Source organism: Podarcis filfolensis, assembly GCF_964270895.1.
Source record: "Podarcis filfolensis genome assembly, chromosome: 11".
Lineage (NCBI taxonomy): Eukaryota > Metazoa > Chordata > Lepidosauria > Squamata > Lacertidae > Podarcis > Podarcis filfolensis.
Genome location: NC_139613.1, coordinates 20,382,001 through 20,403,249, shown reverse-complemented (window position 1 = coordinate 20,403,249; position 21,249 = coordinate 20,382,001).

The window sequence follows — 21,249 nt, the reverse complement described above, 5'->3', positions numbered from 1 at the left end:
AGGGAGACAGCTGAGCTGGGTGAGAAGAGGTGTCAGATGTCTTCAGGTTGTTACCTGTTCTGGGTCTTTACTCAGTCAACCTGCCCTCCCACCTGGTGTAGCTGCTGTTCATGTCGGATCACAACATAATTCACAACTTAATTGTGAATGAGGGTGATAACCTGTGCAATACCAACACCTGTGTGAACAACTTGGGTAGTCTAGATTTGTCTATCCAGGTATTCAGTGCAACACCAACACAAATTGAAGAACTGCGTGTGTGCTGTTTAAGTTCCATCTTGCTCTCCAGGAAAACAATCCACCTAGGATCCAGAATTTAATTTAGTCAACACTTCTCAGAAAACATCCCTAAACAATTTAACAATAAACACATCTACAATACAACATATATAAAACCCATTTTAAGTCCGATACAGACACAGCTAGAAATAAAAATAATAATAATCTACTTCTTGGGAAATGAAGTTCTTCAATAGATGCTAAAAGAGGACATTCTGATAAATAATGTGAAGGGATTTTCAGAGTTGAGGAATTGTGCCTGGTATGAGGGCCAAGGGCAGCCTGCTGGAAATTCCCAAACGTTTGTGGGAGCTTCAGTATTCTTAATGAGGTTGTGACTCTGGTGCTGCGCCTGCACCATACTGACCTCCACCTCTTTTGTTGCCAGCAGTGACCTCTGCATTGGGAAACCAGGTAAGCAATATAACCCTACTACTCCTTGCTGGCAGCTGCTGCTGCTGGTCTCCCTTTTCCAAATGCATCATTTTATCCAGGTGTTTGTGGGGGAGCCGGGTTTTAAATGTCTTATTGCCGCTGTCTTGTTGATCTTGCTAATGTTTCGTAGCAGCATTGCATTTTAAAGTACTTAGGTAAAGGTAAAGGGACCCCTGACCATTAGGTCCAGTCATGACCGACTCTGGGGTTGCGGCGCTCATCTCACTTTATTGGCCGAGGGAGCCGGCGTACAGCTTCTGGGTCATGTGGCCAGCATGACTAAGCCACTTATGGCAAACCAGAGTAGCGCATGGAAATGCCGTTTACCTTCCCGCTGGAGCAGTACCTGTTTATCTACTTGGACTTTGACGTGCTTTCGAACTGCTAGGTTGGCAGGAGCAGGGACCAAGCAACGGGAGCTCACCCCATCGTGGGGAATCGAACCGCCAGCCTTCTGATCGGCAAATCCTAAGCTCTGTGGTTTAACCCACAGCACCACCCACATCCCTTTAATGTACTTATATCGTTTTAATTGTGTGTTTGTTTGTATACTGCAGGGGTCGGCAACCTAAGGCCCATGGGCCACAAGCAGCCCATGGGGGTCGTATAACCAGCCTATGGACCCCCGCCGCCTGCTTGGTCAGCTCTGGGGACTGCATTCTGCGATGCTGGCCGGCTTCCCATTGGCTGCAGGAAGCTCCTGCAGCCAATGGGAAGCTGCACACGCCTCTTCCGTGCCAGAAGGAGTACCAGAAATAGTGTTTGTGGCCCACCACGGCATCTGCGGGACATTGAACCGGCCCAAGCCACAAAAACTTTGCTGACCCCTGGTATACTGCCCTGGAATCCTTTGAGGTGAATGGCAGTTTAAAAGTTTAACAAACAATAAAATGATGAAGTTTAGCCATATTGTTTGCCCATTCCCAGATGCAAGGAGCCACCCTCCTCTCCTTGAAAAGCTTGACAGCTCTTCTGTGTCAAGCGAGGAGTGAAATGGATAACAAGGGCAGCTTAACTTTGCGACACTGAATGCAACATTTGTTTTATAAACGGCGTCTGGAATGCCACCTGTCCTAGTTTATAACAGCTCCAACACCACTCCATATTCATCCTGCAAGTTGCCAGAGAGCTTTTTAAAAAACAAAACAAAACTGAGTGCATTTCAAATGATCATTTACTGCTGGAAAAGAATATTTTAACAATCATTGCCAAATCTAAGAGAGAAACAAACTGATGACAAATTGCATGCATAAAAATTTCAGGCAAACTGCTGACAATGGAACCACTTCAGCAATTTTTAGTGAAGCTTAAAAATGGTTGGTGAGCAGAATTTTAGATGCAGGTGTTACTTGGCTCCAAAAACCACTCCAATGTTCCCATTACCCATGGTGTGATTGTTTTACATCTCCGTTCAATACATGGCTGTTGTTTTCCGCTGCTCTTGACACTCGGTGGAACAAAACTAAAATTGTCAAAGGAGATTAAAGAATTAGTCTGTCATCCCTTGAAATATTAAACTGTGGCCTGATAACACATATAGAGTTGCCTTTTTGAAAGATGAGAATAAAAGAGGACAGGGTCTGTGTTTATCGTACCGCTGTGGAGTGTGACAATGTTCTATTTTATTGAAGCGGCGGCTTTCGTCAGGGCACAGAATGGCGTTTTTAGAAAGAGTTGTGTGCATTGGAGAGATGAAAAACAAATAATAGGAAAGACTGATATAACAAGGTGCCGTGTCTCATGAAGGCTCAGCAGTTAGGAAGGCTAAGGTGATATAATGCCATTGGCCAGGCCAGGCCAGGCAGCTGTACAGGTTAAAATAAATCTGGATTAACATATACAAATCATAGAATTCTGAGAGGGGTAGAGTGGCCTGTACAGGTCAGGGAGCCATTTTGGTAGCCCCATTTCCTCTACCAGCAATCCTTTGATGTGGAGCAGAAATATGGGACCACAGGTTTATATTTTATGGAACAGATCATGAAAGAGAAGAATGCCAAGGCTCCAAGGTATAGCATAGTGCCTCCAGCCAGCTGGTTCTTTATTTCCTGAACAGAGGTAGAGGGAAAACCAGTAGAAAACTTATAAATCTACTTGAAGGACTGTATCCTCTTATGTGAATCTGCCCAGCCTTTCAGATCAGCTGTTTTGCTTCTTCTGTATGTGGTGTTGCCTTCTGAGGCAAGGTTGGTGGCAATACACCACAAGACGGCTTACTCTGTGGTGGCCCCCTGACTGCCAAACAAAGAGGTTACCATTATCTTCCTCTTGAACTGTGTTCCATTGGCAACTGAAAACATTCCTTTTTAAACCAGCTGTTGAGTCCGTTGCTGCTTAATGTATTGATTGTGGCTTTTTAAGGTTGATCATTGGTGTTTTAATGGTTGGGTGGCTGTTGCTTTTCATATGTGCAAGCCATTTTGAGGAACTTTGTTGTGGAGGGGGAAAGAAGGCTGCAGACCCTCCAAATGTCCCTATTTTCCAGGGACGTCCCTGATTTAGAGAAGCTGTCCCAGTTTCTGATTTAATCCCGAAATGTCCTGCTTTCCCTTAGGATGTCCCTATTTTCATTGGATAGTTATGCGATCCCTGAGCCGCCCGAAGGCAATCCTGTATAGGGAAGTTTTTTAATGTTAATAATAACAATTTGTTACTTACACTCCATATTTATACTCTGTCCATCTGACTGGGTTTCCCCAACCACTCTGGGAGGCTCCCAAAAGAATTAATGATAATAATGATAATAATAATAATAATAATAATAGCAATAAAACATCAGACATTAAAAGCTTCCCTATTATGTTTTTATATATGCTGGAAACTGCCCAGTGTGGCTAGGGCAACCCAGTAAGATTTGTGGGGTATAAATAGTAAAATTATCATTATGGAATGAGATGTCCCTATTTTCATTGGATAAATGTTTGAGGGCATGAGGCTGTACATTTCAAAAAACAAATAAACAAAAACAGGGTGGGGGGACAATAACTAGGAGAGAACAGTGTGTGAGTCTGGCCACACCCACCCCTGATATGTGGCCCCCGGAAGATTGCTCTTCTGGGGAATGCGGCCCTAGGATCCATCCATCCTCTAACTGCTCTAGTGTTGCAATCCATTCCCAGAACACTCCTGATGCCAAATGCTGGGGGCAGACATGGAATGAAAGCTCCTTTCCATTCTGCACCATGTTGTAAGCTTCCCAGATGCCTCTGGGGCAGCTGGACAGCCACAGCTGGAGAAAAGGTGTTGGATTAGATCAGGGAGAAGGAACTTGTGGTGCTTCAGATATTGTTGGACTAGAAACGTCATTCCAGGCTTCAGGCTGTACAAACTAGGGTTAATGGGAACTGAGCGTCCCACAGCTTTTGGAAGGCCACAATTTTTCCATCTCTGTATCATATGGGCTTTGGGTCTGATCCAGCAGTGATAACCACTTGCTCCAGGAAAATAATATTAAACAGGAAGCACTGCTGATTATGTACTGATTGTGCTTTCCCATTTCCCCAGTACACTCTCACAATGTGGGATTAACGCAAAGGGCAAGCTTTTCGATGCAGATTTGAGGACCGAGCCTTTCTCATTTTCAAAATTAAACATTGCCCGTAAATGACAGAGCAACCTTTTGCTGGGCCACAGGAGTAGGCTGGTGCATAGAAATGAAACTGGTGGTGAGTTGGTTTGCTGTCCAAATTTAGCAAAGTGCTGCTTTCTAAAATAGAAATGACTGCCTCATTCACAAGCATCAGAAAGGAAATATTTTTGGGCCCAAACCTCAGTGTGATGAGAAAAAGATGACAACAATTAATGAAGAGCAACTGCAACACAGTGAATTCCCTCCTGGGCCTGCCCGACTCCTTCTCATTTGGTCATTATGATTTGTGATCACGATTGTATCCAAGGTTGTTATACAAAACCCTGCTTTCAATACTTGCCTGAAAGAGTTTTGGGGTAGGCATACCGCTGCATTTGTTTTATTTATTAATTAAATTTGTATACCACCCTTAATTCAAAGATCACAGGGTGGTTCACAACGTAAAAATGCATTTCCAACCAGTCCCTGTAACCCCCTGCTGAAATCCTTTAACTTCTTAGACCACAAACAAGTATAGAGAGAGAGACCGGCAGGCAGAGAGTCCCATTTTTGTTGCACTGAAGTGCAAAAGTGCCCCTGCGTACAACAAGAATGCAATAGCAGTGGGGAAGCATTGCAGAACAACTAATAAAGTGGAATGATTTGTGCACATCTCAGTATCAATCCAGAACTAATGTATTATTATTACTGCATCAATGACATGCTGCTGCAGCAATAATAGGCAAAATGTCAACTGAAAATTCATTGCCAGCTGACAATTGAAAATTTTAAAAATTGGTGGCGGTGTTTGGTGAGAGGGGAGTTCAGAATTCACCTGCAAAAAGCCTATCAGTCTGGAGGGACCATAGTGTGACATTTTTCCCTGGGCTGCTTGATTATGTTCTGTTTTCATTCACGCTACCTGCATCCGATTTCTTCCCCTTTGGAATTCCTCTTGTGAAGATTTTGACACAACCCTCCCCAAAGAAACAGGCAGAAAAAGGTAATCATCCAAATAGGCACAAAGTGATCTCAACACGAAACGCCTAGCGTCTTTACTTTGAAACAATAGCGAGTGCAAATGAGAAATGACAGATAAACACACAGATTAGAATGATAACAAAAGATGAGCCATGACAAAACATTAATTTTGACTCAGTCTTTTGCTTGCGAAATATGAGAAAGGGATGGAAATGCATTGTGCGTAACCATTATCCCTCCCCGGTTCCCTCGAGTGGCAGCAAAACCACTTGGGAAATGATGTAAGACAGCTATTGTCTCTTCACATCTTCTGCTGTTTCAGTGGTGCCATCAGAGCTGGACTTTGGGGCAGAAGTGCAGGGCTCCGCTCAGCAGAATGAGCAGAAATGCCCCAAAATGCATCAGCGCTGCGTCACCACATTTTGAAGCAAATGGCATAATAAGCATCCCCATCCAAAGAAAGTTCCCCTGTAAGACTATTCAGCAGAAAGATTAAAAAATTGCCTTAAGTGCCTGATTGCCTCACTTTTCTTGTGTCACCTAGTAGTAACTTAATAGTAAAGAGTAATATTTAGTTGTTTGCCCCCTTGGATCGTAAGAAAAACATGTGGCCCTTCGTCTAATTTCCTGTGACCCCAGGCCTAATGCCCTGTAGATAGCAAGGAGAGGAAGAAACAGAAAATAACAGTGGGAGAAAGCGAGCGAGAGAGAAGAGACTAGTCCCATCCATTTTAGGCTCTGACCTCACCAGGGCCGGCCCACCCATGAAACAAGTTGAGTTGACTGCCTCAGGCAGCAGGATTCACTGGGGCAACAGATCCCATCAGTGATTTTCCTTTGCCCCTTGTTTCTGGTGTAAATCTTCCATCACCCTTTCTTCCCTGGTGGGGAGGGAGCATAATTTGAGGTCACTCTGAGGTGCCAAAATGTCTTGAGCTGGCCCTGGACTTCACCCACCCTGGGACTTCAAGCCTACCTAAAGCAGGTCTGCAGCCTCTGACAGATTATCCCTGAGGCAGAAGTGGGGAACTGGATCCAGACAATAAGCTGGACCCTGATTTTCCCCCAACTTTCATGAGCATAGCCAGGATTTTTGATGGGGGGGCAGGCCTTTTGTTGGGAGGGGCAGAACCTCAGTTTGCTATGTATTTTTATTGATATTTTTTAATTTAGGGGCAGCTGCCCCTCCCTGCCCCCCTGGCTACGCCCATGCTCCCATTCCAGCCTACATTAGCCTGCATCCCACCTAAGGCTATGCAGCTCCTTGAAGAGCTTTATTATCACATCTTACTTCCATGCTGGCTGGGAACATAAGACCAAAAACCAACTCCCCATGATGGCAATTTGAAATTCAATAGCCTCCCATGTGATTTAAGGTTACACACTCATGTGTTAGACTAGAGAACAATAACAGTTCATTATCAACCCATCTAGGAGCTTCTTGCTCTTCTTTAGCATCACTTGAATCTTCCAGTTAAACCCTTTCAAAAATACTCCATTTCAGTGTGAATTAAACAATTATACTTGACACCCCCAACCCGAGGGAATGCAGGCTTCCCCCCTCAACTGAAAAAGATTGCCCACTCCTGGGCTAGTGGTAACACACACATACAGTCCCAGATTCAATTCCTGGTTGTCACCCATTTTGTTTTGAACTCCGCAACAGGGCTGGGAGAATAGAAAAGATTAAACTAATGGCTTTCATCTGTGGCAGCTTCATATGAGTCATAGCCAAATATTGCTCAGCAGTTGTATTACAGCTCATTATAAGTGAACACACACACACCTTTCCTTGTATAACCATGGCTCTTTTGAAAGATACGAAACTCTGAATTGTAAAAGAAAAAGGGAAAGCACAACTCCTCTTTTCACTCAGACTGAATCAGAAAAGCAATGCTGCTGGCATGATGACAAGGCTTTCCAAACCACATACTTTCCAGCGTTAGTTGACGCATGTTGCCACTTTAAGAGCCTGACCTTTCTAGGCAAATATGTAAGGCTCTGTCGTTCATTTTTATAGCTTCTGTTGCATAGGGAAAGAAAGAAAGTTTCCATTTGGCCTCACACCCACTTAACGGTACTGAAAACTGTATGCAAGTTTCCAGCAGGATCTGAAATTTGCAGAAAGCCAAACAATAAAATAAACTGATGTACACAACAAATCTAAAGGGGATCCTCAGACCCAGGGGCCAAATGTGGCCCTTCGGGCTTCTTTGACTGTTATGCAAAATAGCCTGTTGTGCAAAGTAAAATTTATATTCATGGTTCCCAGGGCCAGTGCATCCTGTTTCGCCGCCACCACCACTTCTGCCACCACCAGTGCCGCCATACCTAAGGCTGCCGCCAGTGCCATTACTTCCCGCTCTGCCACTGCTGCTGCTGCCTGCATATGGTCCAGGAAAGTTGCCCAGAAGGGAATGCACCCCTCAGGGTGAAAAACTCCCCTTGCCCCCAACCTAAGTGTATCATATAGTATGCTAAGTTACATATTGAACAGGATTCCAACAGCATCTTAACCGTGCGCAGGATTGCAACCCTGGTTATTGCTATGGTGTGGGAATAGGGAGAGGAATAAGACAGCAACCTCATAAGCAAATGGTTGAATCCAGACTCAGAATGCAATCCTGTAGCAGTCTGGGAATAAGTGCCATGCAAATAAGTGCCACTTCTGAGTCTTGCATAGCCTTGCAGTGTAAGTGAGTAGAATTTAGGTCCCCCTGAAACCAAGAGGGCAGAAATATTAGCTGCCCCCAAGATGTTTAATGAAATTCATTTGCCTTGGCGCTGTTTAACTTTTAGAGCATGAAACTCCCAAGATCTCTGTGTTAAGTATAAAACATTCTACAATTACTTACTAATGATATAATTAATGCTCGTACCTCCCTAGGTATTACTATGTTGTTAATAGCTGTATCCGATCATGCTCTAGGGTATATTACCTAAGGAAGTGAAAGCCCTCAACAAAGCCTATTAAAGCTTATTAATTCTAAATTACTCTAAGTAAAATGTATGAGAAGTTTCAAAATAGAGAGTGTGTGATCATGCCATGCACCCTGAAACTAGGCTTCTAATTCTCAGAGTGATTTCACAATCCATCCCTCCTCCCAAGAACTCTGAGAATTTTAGCTCTGTGAGGGTAATAAGAGTTTCCTACCCATTCTCAGCACTCTTAATAAACTAACATTCCCATGATTACTGGGGGGAAGCCATGACTGTTTAAAGTTGTTTCATGGTGCTTTAAATGTATGCTATAGATGTAAACTGGGTATATGCAATGCAGGTGGGGAAATGTGATCACACCTATTGGTCCTGCCTTCATTGTGTTCATTTTAAGGGGCCTATTAAGTCTACAATTTGTGCATACTTCTACCCCTTGATGCACTGCGAAACTTCTTTTGTTTACTTAATTGTTATTTTTCAGGAATCCCAGGCTTTAAAATTTGTTCTGTTAATTGAGCCGTTCAAGGTTAGGGTGTAAATATGGGGTGTAAATATGGACAAATTAAAAATGTATAAATGTGCACATACAGGTGCAGGCTCTGTTCTGAATTTCTGATGGGCATATGTGAAAGTTGTCTTTGGGGCCAGGGGCACAATCCTGCACCACCTCCCTACAAATGATTAAATCCCTTGAGTCAGGTGTGGGGAAACTTTGGGCTTCCAATTGTAGCTGAAGCATGACTTGCACCATCTCCAAAAAGCATGGCCAGTGCCCAGGGATGCTGGCAAGATCTAGCAGGCCAAAGGTCTCCCACACCTGCCTTTTGCTATGTGTAGCGAAAGTTCTCCAAAAGGCACTTTGATATGCAGTTGGGAAGCAACTGTCCATGCAGAGAGGGGCTGGGAAAGAGAAAGATTGGCAGGGCTCTCTAGACCAAGCAATTATCTGTCAAGAATAGTAACCTGGGACATTGGTTGGCACAGACCCAGGCAAGAGCAACAGGGAAAGAAAGTGAAACTAATTTTGTGCTAATGACTATTGATCATTTTGTTTACAGTCTCTGTATGACCTATTCATTGTGGATGTCAGCAGGGACTGTGATTTCTGCCATAGCCTGACCCAAAACCTGCTGAAACAACAGAGAATAATTCTGCTGATTTGGTTGAGGGCCAGCTCCAGGCCATTTATGACTCACTGAAAAAGAGGAAATGCATTAATCCCCAAGGCAAAAAAAAGCATATAAATGTACTTAAAATTCCCATATACTAATTAAGTGTGTGTGTGTGTGTGTGTGTGTGTGTGTGTGAAACAAAGTATAAGAAAATCCTTGCTGGACCAGATCAAAGGCTAGTTTCCCACAGTGGCTGACCAAAGGCCCAAGGGAGAAAACTTCCAGAAGAGTTCATTCCCTGATGAGTTAGCTTTCTACCTCAGGAGAAAGGAAAGCATTCAAACATGTGGTTCTTCCTCCACCCCAACTCATTCTTGTTCATATGTAGACTAGAGGCTGAACCAGATGAAAAACCTATTTGTGCAATTAGCCACTGGCTTGCTCAAGATCAGTACTCTGGTATGGAGGGGAGTAGAACATGGATAGGCAAATTAAGGCCCGGGGGCTGGATCTGGCCCAATCGCCTTCTCAATCCGGCCCACGGACGGTCTGGGAATTGGCATGTTTTTACATGAGTAGAATGTGTCCTTTTATTTAAAATGCATCTCTGGGTTATTTGTGGGCATAGGAATTCGTTCATTTCCCCCCCTCAAATATAGTCCTGCCCCCCACAAGGTCTGAGGGACAGTGGCTCCCTGCTGAAAAAGTTTGCTGACCCCCTGCAGTAGAGATTCGCCCTCGCATGCACACACTTACACCCTGCAGATACTGTAGCAGGCATGCCAGGGGTGATCTGGAGCAGGACCACAGTGGGGAAGCAAAGGGTGAAAGCCCCTCTCCAACTGCCTGCATGCTAGAGCCCCAGTCCAGATCAGGACCCCTATGCTTGCAATTTACTTTGAAAAAAAGCCCTTCACACAATTGCTAACTGCATGAATAGCATGAATGGGATAGAGAATGAATGAGGGACCTGTGTTCCTCCATCTGTTGTCTGATTGCAATCCCCACCATTGGTCATGTTGGCTGGGTCAGAGAGGAGCTGGGGTCCAACACAGCTCAGCTGGTAGATTATGAGACTCTTAGTCTCAGGGTCAGGGGTTTGAGCCCCACATTGGGCAAAAGATTCCTGCATTGCAGGAGGTTGGATGAGATTATTCTTGTGGTCCCTTCCAACTCTACAGCTCTGTAGAGGCAGCCCACAGCTTAGTGGTAGACCATCTGCCTTGCATGCAGAAGGTCTCAGCTTTGATCCCTGGCATCTCCACACAGAGACCTTTTTCTGAAGATAAGCAGCTACTGCCATACAGAATAGACAGTTCTGAGCTAGTCAGACCATTCAGGCAGTTTCCAGTCTTCAGCACTTCTGCAGTAAAGGTCCGAATCTAAGGTGAAGCGAAAGGAGTCAGGAATCTGGGTTGTCTTTAAGGCAATTCTGTTCCCTTAATTCACCCTGCCTGGTCACAACATCTTTCTGCTGGAGCAGAGAAGGCGCTGCATGGCTTGCAGCCAGCTTCATGTAACCTGGACTTCCCCCAAACCTGAGTAGAGGATACCCCTTCACTGCCACCATGTGGTGATTCACTCATGTGCTAGTCATTTTAGGTGAAGGGGGAAAGGCCTTTCCAGGTCATGCAACCTTTTAAATGAATCTTTTGAAGATGAGCCTGCTTATACAGGCATTCCCTTGATCACTTTGAGCTGAGCTTCCTGTTTCTGCCATTGTGTTGTTATAATGAGATGGCTTTATTGTCTGTTTTAAATATGGATGTTTGTATTTTAATGTTTCCGTAACTAGCTTTTATACTCTGTGTAAACTACTAAGAATTCTATTTGGGATCTAAGCAGTATTTTGAATAATAAGAATGCATAGAATCATGGTGACTCTAGCAAACTATATTTTGGTCAGAAATCTACAATCCTGATATAGGATCATTTAAAAAACAACCTGATCTGTTGATTTCTGCCTGCAATGCACAACAGAACCCCCCCCCATTCCATGCCCACATATTTTCCCCATAACCTAGACCTGTATCAGGGGTGCCATCTAGGGGGGTAGAGGACCCCCTGAAATTTTCAAGAAGGGGGTCGAGCCCCTTCAATATTCCATAGTGACATGCACACACCGTGTGCGCATGTTGTGTGGTGTGCTTGTGTCATTCATGCATGGTGCACATCTGAAGGGGCCCATAGTTGCTTGAATATATATTTTTTATTCACAGCTTATATTCCATATACCAGCCTTCTCAAACACTGTATCCTCCAGATCTTTTGGACTGCAATTCCCATCAGACACATCCGATATAGCCGTGCTGGCTGGGGCTGATGGGATTTGTTGTAAAAATGGGAAGGCATGATTTTTTAAAAAATACTTCCAATAAACGATAAAACATAATTAGCGATTAGGGGTAGTGGCAATATATGTCTTCAACTCACTTTGAACATCTCTCCTGAACTACATTATTTCCTTCCATCCCCCTCCCTTAGGAGTTAAATTCAGCTTATGCAATATATTTAACTCTCATTTGTTAGTAAGGGAGCCCAGTTCAAATGTATAGTCAAGCAACTGATCTTTGTTTTAATCTGCCTACTGATGGATTACCCAATTCCATTAAGTATTGCAGTAATAAATATCGCATTATGCCTTTATTGGGGAAATTCTCTGCATAGCTGAGACTCATTTTTTTATTTTGGTTTGGCTACAGGAAGCAGATAAAGTCATTTATTTGGAGAAGTTGTCTTTAAAACACACAGCCTGATTGAACAGGACATATACATAGCTTCTTCTTGTTGTTGTTGTTTTCTTTTTACGGTACCAAACACGCCATCATTTTGTACATCATGAACTCATCAGCCATCTGTACTAGCTAGCTGTACTAGTACCCCCAAAAAACCACAAGTAATAATTTATTAAATAATAAAAAAACACCTGATCAAGTGGATAACATCCAGTCAAATGAACTCAGACTATGCCATCCCCTCACTTCACCATAAACTTACAATGCTATTTGAATAACACCCCCCCTCCCGCCATAGACATCTCCTTCCCCATTAACACAGCTTATAAGGGCCTGCAGCATCCTTGGGCTAATGGGGCATGCAGCCTATAAACCACACAAAGAGGAAAGCTTGATTGAGAAGGTGGGTGCATGGCAGTAGGCTGGGGGGGGGATTTTCGTGATGTAGTTGCCAATGAAAATATGCAGAGATTCAACCAGCAGTAGGGAGAAGAGAGCTTTTAGCAATACTCACTTCTTGCAAAGAGGTTCCTGGGCTGTCAAACTAACACAAGAGTTTCAAGATGAAGGGCAAGTGCAAAGTGCAAATCATTATTTATTGAATACCCTAGTTAATAGCCTGTCAATTCCGTAGTGCTTGGGAGGCAGAGGCAACACTCTGACTCACCCTTCTTCCTCATAAGAGCTCACTTGTTTATTACTTTTGTTATGCATTAAAAATATACTTGCTGAAGTGAAGCAGATTTGGGTCTAGGGTCTGGATGGGTGAATCCCATTTGGGGTTTCATGGTGGAAGAAAGGTGGGGGTCTAACAGTAACAAAGCAAATGATGAACCAATTCACAGTGTAGATCTTGTATTTCCCCCCTTGTTACTGATGTAGATCTTCATTCATCCCTTCTTCCCTGGTGGGGAGGAGGCCGCCATTTTGTGATGATGAAGAAGAAGAGGAGAAGAGTTTGGATTTGATATCCCGCTTTATCACTACCCGAAGGAGTCTCAAAGCGGCTAACATTCTCCTTTCCCTTCCTCTGTGAGGTGAGTGGGGCTGAGAGACTTCAAAGAAGTGTGACTAGCCCAAGGTCACCCAGCAGCTGCATGTGGAGGAGCGGGGAATCGCCAGATTACGAGTCCACCACTCTTAACCACTACACCACACTGGCTCAGGTGCCAAAATGTCTTGAGCCAGCCTTGTAGGGAGTCCATCACATCTCCTCTCCCTTCCAGTTTCTTTTTCCAGCCTTGCCTTGCATAGTGAAGGTCTCAGGTTCATTCTCCAGGTTGGGCTGGAGACCCTGAAAAGTTGCGGCAGGACTGAACTAAATGGGCCCATGGTCTGATTCAGTATCTTCCTATGCTCTAGATACTGCTTAATAACAGTAAAAATAACTCTCTGGGCCATTTACATAAAATTACAGAAATTATTCATAAGTACTATAAAATCTACAGACTCTAAAAACACTAATAAGGCCTAATAAAATGATCCAAAGGCAGATGAAAATAAAACAGTTTTAAAAAATGAATATACAGTACATGAATATACATGAATAAATTAAAACAAAACAAAAAACCAGAAGAGTTTTTAGCAGGTATTGAAAACAGTAAAATTATGGAGCCTGTCTAATCATTGCCATCCACACATTGTTCAAGGAAATAGTGCATTTGGCTGCCTGACTCCAGTCTGACCCAAAGCCAAACTTCCCTAGTCTCTCTTATCACCAAATGGCTCATTATAGGGTGTGGAGGCTGCCAGCCACACAAGGTCTGTTGTCTGCTCTCTAATCGGCATTTACTTTGCCAGAGGGTACTCTCTGCTGAAGAAAGATTGTTCTGGTTTCTTCTTCTTTTTCTTAAGATGTGCTACTGTTGTGCAGGAGCCAAGACTTCTTCAGGTCAAGCATTGATCAAAGGAATATTTAGGGAAATGCAGCAGCAAGATGGGAGGAGTCCCCTGAAAGGATTCTTGCAGCTAATTAAAGAGTTGGAAGCCCTCCTGGAGCTAATATGTAAAGCTGCTAGAGAGGGAGAGAAAATCTATTGTTCAGGTTTCTCCTTCAAAAAAATATGTTTCTAGCCAAGTAACTTTTCTATACTGCTTGATGTACAAAATATCTTTAAGTTAGACTGATACAACTTGTTCAAATTATGGGTAATTTGTACCCCCAGATATCAAAAACTTTCCTGAGCTACTGGAATCGTCAACATTGCCATAAAAGTCAGTTGTTTATGGGCTGCTGTATGAAAGCCTCCTTGTTCTCACCCAGGACTCCACCCAGGCAGGGCCCAAAGAAACTCACAGGTCACCACAAAAACTCTCACAACAAAGAGGATCCTCTGAACCCGCTGGCCTCACCCTAGTTCAGGCATATCCAAAGTCCATTTCGGGGGCCTAATCTGGCCCGCTGGTCAATTCAATCCAGCCCCCGTGGCAGGGATAAAATTGTAAAAAAACCCAACCCTCACAACTTCAATCCTAAGAATAGCTCAACAACTTTGGTCGGCTCTCACGCACATTCACTTCAGCAAATCTGGCCCTCTTTGAAAAAAGTTTGGGCACCCATGCCCTAGTTCCTCACTCGAGGGTTCAGCCTCACCATGATGGGTGGAACCTTTGTGTTTGTGTGTGTGAGTCCTTCATCCCCACAACACCAATATTACTGGTGTTTCAAAGTTTCTGAGGTTCATTTGACATTGACATGGAACCAAGCCTTTAGTTTTTATCACCCCAGTCCTGTGGAATGAACCCTCTCTCCTAACTTTCAAACTTTTGCTGAAAACTCTTCTTTGCCAACAGGGTTATGCAAACAATCAAGAAACACTTCTATTCTTAGTAGAGACTTTCGTATGTTATTGACTTGTTTAGCAATAAACTATTAGATGCTTAAACGGTTAAAAAAACACACACCATTTTCTCTAGTAGTCAGCTGGTGTACTGTTTTTTAAAAAAATTTGTGTGGTTTTTATTGTACTATTTATTTATTATTAAATTTATATCTTACCTTTTCCTCCAAGGACCACAATCCTTGGGGTTTTCCTCCCTATGTTATTCCTACAATAACCTTGTGAGGTAGGTTAGGCATTGACTGGCACAAGGTTCCCCAGTTGGCTTCATATAATTGCTGTAAACCGCTTTGGTCTTTTATGAAATTGCCGCCCGCAAATATTGTTATGAATAATAAATAAATGAAGTTAAGTAACATGTCCCAGTGTTACCCCAAGGAGGACTCTGATTCAGAGGACTCACTTAGGCATGGGGAGTCTCCAGCAGTGCTGAGAGAGAGAGAGAGAGAGAGAGAGAGAGAGAGAGAGAGAGAGAGAGAGTGTTTAGGGGTACAGTGGTACCTTGGTTCTCGAACCGCTTGCCTCCTGAACAAAATGGCTCCAGAACGCCGCAAACCCAGAAATAAGTTGCGAACGCTTTTCGGAAGTTGAACATCCGACGCAGCTTCTAGTCAAGTGCAGGAAGCTCCTGCAGACAACTGGAAGCTACGCCTTGGTTTTTTAATGGTTCCGGGAGTCGAACAGACTCCTGGAATGGATTAAGTTTGACAACGAAGGTACCACCGTAATCTCATTTTGACTCAAGAAAATCACCATTTTATAGTTCAGATCAGGAAAAATAAATACAGTAAATGGACAAAAGTACTAAGCTTCACAAAATGTTTAGGGGTATGCGTACCCCTGTGTACCCCCAGAAAAAAAGTACTGGTCTTCAGTACTTTCTTTCATATCATCCTAAGAACTCTCAGCACCATTAAGAAAATGCAGCTCCTGGGGGGGAGCCTGGTGAAGAGGAGCGTGCGGACGTGACTGAGGACTCAGGCAATCAATTCTGCCCATGTGTGATCATGAAAGGGGTTTACCCAGGGTAAGACTCATCTTCCACAACCTGGGTCTGCTGATCTCCACAAATTAATCAGTTTTGTCCAATGTGGGTATAAATTGATACTCCAGGGGTGCAATCTGCCCAAAGTGAATTCTGAACTTTTAATTTAAGATGAGTCCTGCTGGATCAAGCCAAAGCCTCATTAGGCCAGCATCCTGGTCTCTTAGTTACTAATTTACCTACTTAATTTATATCCCCCCATTTAGTGGAAGATAAGGCTCTCAAGGCATCTTTCCTCCTTCCCTTAAGTCCCATTTCAGCAAGATAAATGTAAGCAGTACTTAACTCTTCCATGGAGATAATGGGACTTCACTTTGATGGTGCCCTGAGGCAGGAGTGGCTAACCTGAGTGTGAGAGGAAGAAGGGACAGAGAGGGAGAAAATGGTTTGTGTTTGCATACCTGTGGATGAGGGATGTGTATGAAGTGTGTTTGTTTGCAAATACACTGACCATGCTGGCCCTTGGAAGGGTGGATGATGTGGCCCACTCCTACCCGAGGGATTTCAGATAAATTCCAAATCAGCTTCAGTCGGTCTGGATTGAATATTCATATCATCCTAGCAGGCAAGCTCAGCAAACCCCTTTCCTGCAGTTTCCAGCAGCTGCCAGTGTGGTGTAGTGGTTAAGAGCGGTAGTCTCGTAATCTGGGGAACTGCGTTCGCGTCTCCGCTCCTCCACATGCAGCTGCTGGGTGACCTTGGGCCAGTCACACTTCTCTGAAGTCTCTCAGCCCCACTCACCTCACAGAGTGTTTGTTGTGGGGGAGGAAGGGAACGGAGAATGTTAGCCGCTTTGAGACTCCTGAAGGGGAGTGAAAGGCAGGATATCAAATCCAAACTCTTCTTCTTCTGCTATTCAGAAGCACTCTGTGGCTGACCATGAGGATAGCCATACTTATCATCCATGAATTTGTCTAATTCTCTTTTAATGCCACCCAAGTTGGTAGCTATCACTGCCTTGCGTGGGAGTGAGCTCTGTGGTTTCACGAAGTGCTGTGTGAAGTACAGTGGTACCTCGGGTTACATATGCTTCAGGTTACATACGCTTCAGGTTACAGACTCTGCTAACCCAGAAATAGTGCTTCAGGTTAAGAACTTTGCTTCAGGATGAGAACAGAAATTGTGCTCCGGCGGCACGGTGCCAGCAGGAGGCCCCATTAGCTAAAGTGGTGCTTCAGGTTAAGAACAGTTTCAGGTTAAGAACGGACCTCCGGAACGAATTAAGTACTTAACCCGAGGTACCACTGTACTTTCTTTTTTTCATCTGTCCTGAATCTCCCAACATTCAGCTTCACTGTATTCCTGTGAGTTCTAGAGACTTTTCTCTATTCATGCAGGATTTTATAAACTTCTATCATGGCTCAAGTCCCAAACACGCCAACCTTTCCTCATAGGTGAGTGGCTAAATAACTGTTCTGCCTTTTCACCACTAGGTGGCTTAAACAAGATAGCTTCAGGACAATAATGTATTTGCTTTCGTCAAATTTCTGACGAAATGCTACAGGGAAGGCAAAAACCTGCAAATGTAGGGAAAATTCCTTCCCGGTTCTGAATACAGCAACCATCTTACGACCGCAGCAGCGCCTGCTGACCTGGAATGCAAAATATTAGCCTGTAAGGAAAGAATCAATAACTTGAAGACCGCTGACCTAGGATGAAATTACGGAGGCAAGAAATTATTAATTTGAGGGAGGGTGGGTGAGCGATCCTGGAAGGAAGAACAGCAAAAGAGGCTTGGACAATGGAGTCAGCCTCTTTTCTTTTGGCCTTAGGCCCACCCCCGTCCTTCCGTCCATTGTCCTCCCTGGCTGAGGGTGGCTCAAAGGTGAGCCCCGCTCTGTGCCGCAAACCCCGCCCACCTGTGGGGAAGGGAGGGCAGATATTGTCATCATAGGTAAATTGAAGAAGATGCAACTTTTATCCATTCAAATATCTTTTTTTTGTTTTTTGTATAATAATAATAATAATAATAATAATAATAATAATAATAATAATAATATATTATTTATACCCCGCCCATCTGGCTGGGCTTCCCCAGCCACTCTGGCGGCTTCCAAAAAAAATATTAAAATACTGTACTACATCAAACATTAAAAGCTTCCCTAAACAGGGCTGCCTTCAGATGTCTTCTAAAAGTCTGGTAGTTGTTGTTCTCTTTGACATCTGGTGGGAGGGCATTCCACAGGGAGGGCGCCACTACCGAGAAGGCCCTCTGCCTGGTTCCCTGTAGCTTCGCTTCTTGCAGTGAGGGAACCGCCAGAAGGCCCTCGGTGCTGGACCTCAGTGTCCGGGCAGAACGATGGGGGTGGAAACGATCCTTCAGATATACTGGACTGAGGCCGTTTAAGGCTTTAAAGGTCAGCACCAACACTGTATGCATTATGGACTGACCTTGACCCTCAATCTCTGGTAACCAAACTGCCCCAATTTTAGTGGGCTACAACTCCCATCATCCTTGGCTTGTACACTTGCTGAATGGGACTGAACATTAGCTGCATCGGCCCTAAACCCTGCATGAGGCCCAAGCTTCACCACACATCCTGAAGATGCCCTCAAGATTAAACTGAGGATGTCTAGGAACAGAGTAAATCTCATTGTATGGGAGGGAATTAAATGAGGATCGTGATTAAATTGCATCAATCCAGTCTGCCTTCCTTGACTACTTACTATATATTTGTTTATAGGCAGTGCTTTTTTTCTTCAAGAAAAGTAGGTGCAGGAACTCACCATGAAGTTATTACAGTAAATCACCAGGCGACTCAGGGCAGCCCTGAACAGATGCCGGTTTGACAACAGTCGTGTTCACTGACCATAGAGGTGCTAAAAACTATGGCAAGCTGTTGAAAGAAGTAAAAAAAACCCTGCTCATTCTTATAACACTGTCTCCCTAGCTTTTTGGGGGGTTGCCCCTGGTTCTGGAGTAGGTCAAATAAAAGTGCCCCCACCTCCCACATTCTCTTAGATTCAAGTGGATGGCTAGGGAAGCTCAGAAGGGCCCTCAGAAGGAGCCAGCATGGTGTAGTGGTTAAGAGCTGTGGACTCGTAATCTGGTGAACCGGGTTCGCTTCCCCGCTCCTCCACATGCAGCTGCTGGGTGACCTTGGCTAGTCACACTTCTCTGAAATCTCTCAGCCCCTCTCACCTAACAGAGTGTTTGTTGTGGGGGAGGAAGGGAAAGGAGATGGTTAGCTGCTTTGAGACTCCTTAGGGTAGTGATAAAGTGGATATCAAATCCAAATTCTTATTCTTCTTCTCCTCCTCCTCCTCACGTAGAGGCCTGGCTGGAAAGCTTAAAGCCACTGGAAAGCTTAAAGCTGCTACATGGGAGACAAATTGAAAAGGAAATACAAATTGGTTGTGCCCCATAGCTTGACCATTCATGGCTAGGAGCAGCTAGCTAGGAGCTAGGTAGAGTCTAAAGGAAGTTCGGACTCATACATGCTGGCCAGATTCAGGTAGGTAGCCGTGTTGGTCTGACGCAGTCAAAATATATACAGTGGTACCTCGGGTTACATACACTTCAGGTTACATACGCTTCAGGTTACAGACTCCGCTAACCCAGAAATATTACCTCGGGTTAAGAACTTTGCTTCAGGATGAGAACAGAAATCGCGCGGCGGCAGCAGGAGGCCCCATTAGCTAAAGTGGTGCTTCAGGTTAAGAACAGTTTCAGGTTAAGAACGGACCTCTGGAATGAATTAAGCACTTAACCTGAGGTACCACTGTATATAAAATAAAATAAATGTCCATTAGCACCTTAGAGACCAGGTACTACTGGACAAATATATATACATATATATATATATATATATATATATATATATATATATATATATAATTTCGACATGCTGGCCAGCTTCTGTTTTGACTTGAAATGTTCATTTTGGGCAGGAAGTGGGCAAGAAGAGCGGTGGCCTACAATGGTGCACACCTGAGAGGTGCTGGAACTGCACTCTGACATCCTCCAGCTGAAAAATAGCACTGTTTATAGGGATTGCAATTCAACTTCCTTTAAAAGGCTTGTCGATGTTTTATACCCCTAGGACTGCATGGGAAGGCTTCCAGGACCTTTAATGGGCCTTTGAATTTGGTCCTCAGCCATTTTTAATCCCTGGTTTAGATGTTTTTAATTGCTTCTCTTTTCTATATAATCCTTTCCTTTTAGGTTTGCTTTGTTCTTTAGTCACTGCTTCTCTCCTTGTATATTCGATGCCACAAGAGGCTGACACCACTGGATGCCAAAATGTGGGGTTTAATGGATTATGCTTATAAATAAAAGTCTGAATGGTTCCACGTTGCCTTGGAATTTCAAAACAAAAATGGTCTGAAAGAACCTTAAGTGCTTGCTTGAAGGTATTTTTGTGCAAACTCATGACCCATTGATTGCAAAGGCAAAACTTTAACACTAAAGTCCATCACTGTGGAGGGTATGCACTGGTATGGTAAGGGGTCAAAAAGAATGGATGGAAACATTATTCTGCTTTTATGTTACAATGTATTTAGTGCTCGGAATGCAGTCATACCTCGGGTTACAGCCACTTCAGGTTGCATTTTTTTGGGTTACGGACCGCCGAAACCCGGAAGTACAGGAACGGGTTACTTCCGGGTTTTGGAGGTCGTGCATGCGCAGAAGTGCTAAATTGTGGTGGATGGTGATGGGAAAAGGAATTATCTGTGGGACTGAGTGTAGGTATGTTTGAATATTTTAAAGGATTGTATGAAATGTATGTTTGTATGCTTGTATATTCACAATATGTGTGTATCAATGCTGAATTATTTTAACAATAAAAACTTTTTTAAAAAAGGAAATGTAAATAACTATGAAAAGCTGGTATCACTAGACCAAGTTCTTTTTATTGGATTTTAAATAAATCTGCCATTAATTGCTACTGGTTTTTTTTTGGGGGGGGGGAATTGCACTTTGTGCATGCGCCGAAGTGCCAAAGTGCAACCCACGCATGTGCAGACACGGGTTGCGAACACTGCTGGTTATGAACCTGTATCCCGCATGGATCACATTCTCAACCTGAGCTTCCACTGTACTTGCCAGACTTTACTGTGAATGTTTGCTTGCATACTTATTACACTTACGACCACCTTTCCGAAGGTGATGCACAAGCTTCTCCCCTCTCCATTTTATCCACACAAGAACACAAGCTGCAAGTAGCTCAGACTGAAAGATAGTGACTAGTCCAAGGTGGGCCTCATGGATGAGTGGGATTTGAACCCTGGCCTCCCAGGGTCCTAGTCCGACACTCTAACCTCTACACAACATGAAACCGAGTTGTGCATCACCGGCTGTGCATATGGCAGG